Source organism: Limulus polyphemus, unplaced genomic scaffold (genome assembly GCF_000517525.1).
Source record: "Limulus polyphemus unplaced genomic scaffold, Limulus_polyphemus-2.1.2 Scaffold5208, whole genome shotgun sequence".
Lineage (NCBI taxonomy): Eukaryota > Metazoa > Arthropoda > Merostomata > Xiphosura > Limulidae > Limulus > Limulus polyphemus.
In genome coordinates this window covers 8470-14206 of record NW_013670818.1, presented here as the reverse complement: position 1 = coordinate 14206, position 5737 = coordinate 8470, and the positions used below count along the sequence as shown (strand labels likewise).

The window sequence follows — 5737 nt, the reverse complement described above, 5'->3', positions numbered from 1 at the left end:
ACAAACATCAAATTCGAAAAGCTTAAACGGAACCTTGTGGTTAGTGTATCATACCGAGGATCTCGGATTCGAGCACGAACACTACTAACACACTATCGGTAATTATAAGAGTGACAGTCAATCTTGTTATTTGGTAAGAGTGTCCGATTTAGGCAGCAATAACTGAAGACTGTTTTCCCTCCGTTACGCAGTTCAAAAATAGGGTTGCGTTTGCTTTGCTTTGAACTTCGCGCAAAGCTACACGAGGTATATCTGCGTTAGCCATCCCTAATTTAGCAGTGTAAGACTAGAGGAAAGGCAGCTAATCATCACCGCCAACTCTTGGGCTAATCGTTTACCAACAAATAGTGGGATTGATCATCACGTTATAACGCCCCAACGGCTGAAAGGACGAATATGTTTGGTGGGACGGGGATTCGACTCAAAATTAGGGATGACAATGCTTGAACCTCCGGCTATGTTTGAACCATGTCGGGTCTGCGACTTTCCCTAAACTAATTAATTACATATGTCGGTAAAGAGACTCGAAAATATTGTTAATACTGCATATAATCTCACTAATTACCACTGAGTGATTGAACGCAATCTGTTTGTTACGGATCAGACAAAATCATAACCTGTTACTCACTCTGTATGTTACCCACACTGGTAGTGAACAGTATGTAAATAACTCGGTATATTACCAACACTGGTAGTGAACGGTATGTAAATAACTCGGTATATTACCCAGAAAGAGCGAGCATGTTTGGTGTGACGGGGTTTCGAACCCGCAACTCTCAGATTGCGAGTCGAGTAGTGGGATTGACCGTCACATTATAACATCCCCACGGCTGAAAGGGCGAGCATGTTTGGTGTGACGGGGATTCGAACCCGCGACCCGCAGATTGCGAGTCGAGCGCCCTAACCACCTGGCTATGCCGAGCCAGATAGTTTCGTTAAATACCGATACAGTCCGACCTGAATATACAAATAGCCATTGAGCAAACAAAGACAAACCACACGAATGTTCCGGCTGGGGCTTGTAACTTTATTCACTAATAAGTAGTAATAGAAAAGCAGAACAGAATTTCCGGTTTTCAACATGTGAACTTTGTTAAACAATATACCCAGGTGTATAAATTTCCGATTACTCCTCTATACCAAATTAAAAAACTTTCCTGTTTGGCCACGCATTCAGTCACAAATATTTGTTTTATCAAAGAAATGCATAATAGATAAACAAATAAATACACATGTATCATATACACATTCATAAATAAAGGGTGTATTTTTTCTCATAACAAACCGGCCCCTGTGGTTAGGGCGCTCGACTTCCAATCTGAGGGTCGCGGGTTCGAATCCCCCGTCCTGCCAAACATGCTCGCCCTTTCAGCCGTGGGGGCGTTATTATGTGACGGTCAATCCCACTATTCGTTGGTAAAAGAGTAGCCCAAGAGTTGGCGGTGATGACTAGCTGCCTTCCCTCTAGTCTTACACTGCTAAATTAGGGACGGCTAGGGCAGTTAGCTCTTGTGAAGCTTTTCGCGAAATTCGAAAACAAACAAACAAACTTATAACAAACCACATTGGGGTATCTGCGATTTTAGCGTTGTAAATCCTTAGACTTACAGGGAGGGGGCCATAAATAAAGGAACAATGTTCAACGTTCTTACATAAAGGGAGAGGTTATTACTCAGTGTTTTCATTCAGTTATTTCCCTGATATGCTTCGAATACATAGTTTATTTAGTTGTTGTGTAATCCAAATAATTGTTTGTTGAAAAGCACCAAACTACGTAATGGGCTACCCATACTGGGGCCATCGCGGGTATCAAAATATGATTTTTAACTTTGAAATTGTTTGTTTGTTTGCAAGTAAGCACAAAGCTACACGAAGGGCTATCTATTCTCTGCCACCACGGGTATCGAAACCCGGTTTCTAACGTTGTAAGTCAGCAGTTCACTACCAGTGAAGCCGTGGGGGGGGGGCAGCGTTATAATGTGTCGGTCAATCCCACTATTCGTTTGTAAAAGAGTAGCCCAAGAGTTGGCGGTGAGTGGTGATGACTAGCTGTCTTCCCACTAGTCTTACACTGCTAAATTAGGGACGGCTAGCGCAGATAGCCTTCGTGTAGCTTTGCGCGAAATTTAAACCAAAATAAAACTATCCACGCAGGAACTGTGGCCGTTGGTAGGTTTCCAGCACAGATTTGCTTTTTTCACGCTGATATTTCAATTTGTGACGTCATTGTCGGTTAGTTCAAGGCTATTATGGACATGATTATGTTTTTCAGAGTTGAGTGCGTTTTGTGAAAACGATTTCATATCCAGTGGCGTGTATCAAAAATGTGTTGTGGCGGCATGTTTAACATATTTTTCATCAGATTCAAGGAGGATTCCCAAACATTTGGCAGTATGCCACCATAGATGCTGCAAAGATAGAGTCCGTTTTTCCAAAAACTATTTTTGAGCGTCACCACATCGTAACGTGTTGCCACGTTTGGTCTTAAAAATAGCCATGTAGCCTGTAGTTTCCATTGCAAACGATTCTGTCCTAAGGCTTATATGTCCAAAAGCACTCAACCTCCCTGCATGCTTTCCATTATCCATTTGTGTTACGAGGACGGCAGTTTTCCCGCGCCCATTCTAACACTTCAATCATACAGAAATCCATGTGTTCCGCCTGGTGACTTAACTGGTATTTTGTTATATGGATTAGCTTTAATACAAATTTCATTTTCCAGTTACTTGGGGTGTGCGACGTTTGAAAGGAAACGTCATGGAAGCAACTTGTTTAAACGTGACTTTATTGATTTTCTAGATTAAGATCCTTCTTGATTTTTTACGTACTGTTATTTGAGACACGTGATCGACGTCTGTCATTGACCTTTGTATTCGTGGATTCTAACTTTTTACAAGACACTACACATTGTTTACCATGACTGGGCACGACTTGTTGCAGGTCTCTTTCTGCACGGTCCTGTTTTCCAAGATGATCTATGTTTACCTGTTTTCTAATGCCATTAAGTATAAGGTATAGCCCCTTTTGTCAATTCTGAATCCGCGATTTGAACACTTCATTATGATATGAAGGTATGTTACTTATCTTTCCCATAAAGTTATCAGTTTTGGTGGCATCACACTACTTATAAAATGCCAAGCAAAGTCAAAATGTATTTTCGATATAACCCACTGCGACTTTCCAATTTAAGGAGGTAGATTCGTATAGTGAGATTATTAGATTACATAGAGACAGAACATTTTGATGAAATGTCTTCAATGTTATCCATTGAAGTAGAAAAGATGCACAGCAGTGTTAAAAAACAACAGCCTCAGAAATTATACTTTAAGCCAATCAGAAACAATACTGTCATTCGCTGAGTAAAGTATGCGATCACAAAAGAGAACCTTCCAACCCAAAAACCAGTGTGATACAGTTAGGCATATATTGCACTGGTATGAAGGTGTATTTTTTATCTAACATGTGTCACTATTTATCTATATTTTGAAGTAGCTTCTTCCTTTGAAGTGCTGGATTTATTATCTAACCTATATAAAAGCCAGTGTGTGTCACGTCATACTTGATTTCTCAGTTGGTTTGATTGTTTTTCTTATAGCAAAGCCACATCGGGCTATCTGCTGTGTCCACCGAGGGAAATCGAACCCCTGATTTTAGCGTTGTAAATTCGAAGACTTACTTAGGAGAAGTCATAAAAGCCAAAATGCATTTATCCAGATAGAATAGTTCGATTACTATCTGCCCATTACGATTTTAGTGACTGGGATGCAAGTGGGGCGTGAAAGGCGGGGTGCCGTGAAACCTTATGAGTGTAGTAAGTGTTGATATAATAAACACAAAGTAAAGACGTAATGTGGGATCACCTAGCCTAGAGCCAAGTGCATAAAATTTATCATGAAAGTTAAAATATGTATTCGATTTTAAACTTAAATTGTTTCTGAATTAAGTTATTTTCGTTTATATCACCAACGTTTTTAATAAGAAACAAATCTCTTTAATCAACGGAGACTAAAATAAGAAATATATATAAATATAATAGTACTGTCTTTTTTATGTCCATGTAACTACTTTGCAGGGTGTGGAGGGAGCTTCACAAAAATTAATATGGAGATGCATCAGGTCCAGCCCCCCAGTGGCGCAGCGGTATGTCTGCGAACTTACAACGCTAGAATCCGGGTTTCGATACACGTGGCGGGCAGAGCACAGATACCCCATTGTGTAGCTTTGTACTTAATTACAAACGAACATTAGGTTCATGCGGGTGTACATACACTTTTTCAGTTTTGCAATTTCTATGGGCGCTTTTGCGTTTTTTACCACTACTTCGCCTCCTGTAGATGGATCTTCACCAAATTTGGCATGAAGGTTTGTTGGGTCCATTCGGAGATACATGCAAACTTGCGGTTTCACATTTTGTGTTTTGCGATTTTTTACAATTACATATAATAAAAGGAACTTTTCATGTCATTAATCATGAATTTACATAAGTACTCGTCCAGGGAACGAGTACTCCAGGTAGCCAACAAATATTTTTCAGTTTTGTTGTCTATACATTTCATTTTAAACTTTCAGTACATAGACTAACAACAATATTACCAACTTTTGTTACTAAGCGATATGACACAAAAGCCATTGTTGGAACGTAATGTTACGAAAACGCACTGACTTTTCTATATATTAGAAGTTGTTAATTTAACTGGTTTTTACCAATAATTATTCTATTAATGCGCAAGAATTAATATCATGAATGATCTTAATTTTGATTCACTCACAAAGGAATTTACATCAACTGCACTTTTCTGCCTCTTTGTTGGTCAAGCTTGATTTCGCACAATTAATTATTTCAGTTAGCCATGAAATGTGAGGCTAGAGTATACTATGGGTTAGGGGTGGTAGTACTTACATGGTCATTTTTGATGGGCTATACATTAGTACAAATATATATAGATTGTTGTATATATCGCTATACTGATATCGATCCTGGTTGTCAACTTATTGTCATAAGGGATAAGGGAGGAAGTTGGGAATTAGAACTATATAAGAACTTTTAAGGTAGGGTGTATAGTTCTATTTAGTTCTGTTTGATATCTTATTGTTCTACTTGATATCTTATAGTTCTATTTAGTTCGGTTTGATATCTTATTGTTTTACTTGCTATCTTATAGTTCTATTTAGTTCTGTTTGATATCTTATTGTTCTACTTGCTATCTTATAGTTCTATTTAATATCTTATTGTTCTATTTAGTTCAATTCGATATCTTATTGTTCTATTTAGTTCTATTCGATATCTTATTGTTCTATTTAGTTCAATTCGATATCTTATTGTTCTATTTAGTTCTGTTTGATATTTTATTGTTCTACTTGCTATCTTATAGTTCTATTTAGTTCAATTCGATATCTTATTGTTCTATTTAGTTCAATTCGATATCTTATTGTTCTATTTAGTTCTATTCGATATCTTATTGTTCTACTTGCTATCTTATAGTTCTATTTAATATCTTATTGTTCTATTTAGTTCAATTCGATATCTTATTGTTCTATTTAGCTCTATTCGATATCTTATTGTTCTATTTAGTTCCATTTAATATTTTATAGTTCTATTTAATATCTTATAGTTCTATTTAATAAGATTTAATATCTTATAGTTCTATTTAATATCTTATAGTTCTATTTAATATCTTATAGTTCTACTCAGTTATATTTAATATCTTATAGTTCTATATAATATCTTATAGTTCTA

General features: G+C 37.2%; 1 long non-coding RNA gene across 1 annotated transcript in view; it reads right to left on the bottom strand.

The window, feature by feature from the left end:
* Positions 1 to 4788: 4788 nt before the first annotated feature.
* LOC111089089 overlaps positions 4789 to 5737 on the bottom strand; it is an 8965-nt gene continuing 8016 nt past the window's right edge. Inside the window, exon 3 of the long non-coding RNA XR_002613432.1 lies at positions 4789 to 4873. This is a non-coding gene — a long non-coding RNA (uncharacterized LOC111089089). The remainder of the gene's footprint in view (positions 4874 to 5737) is intronic.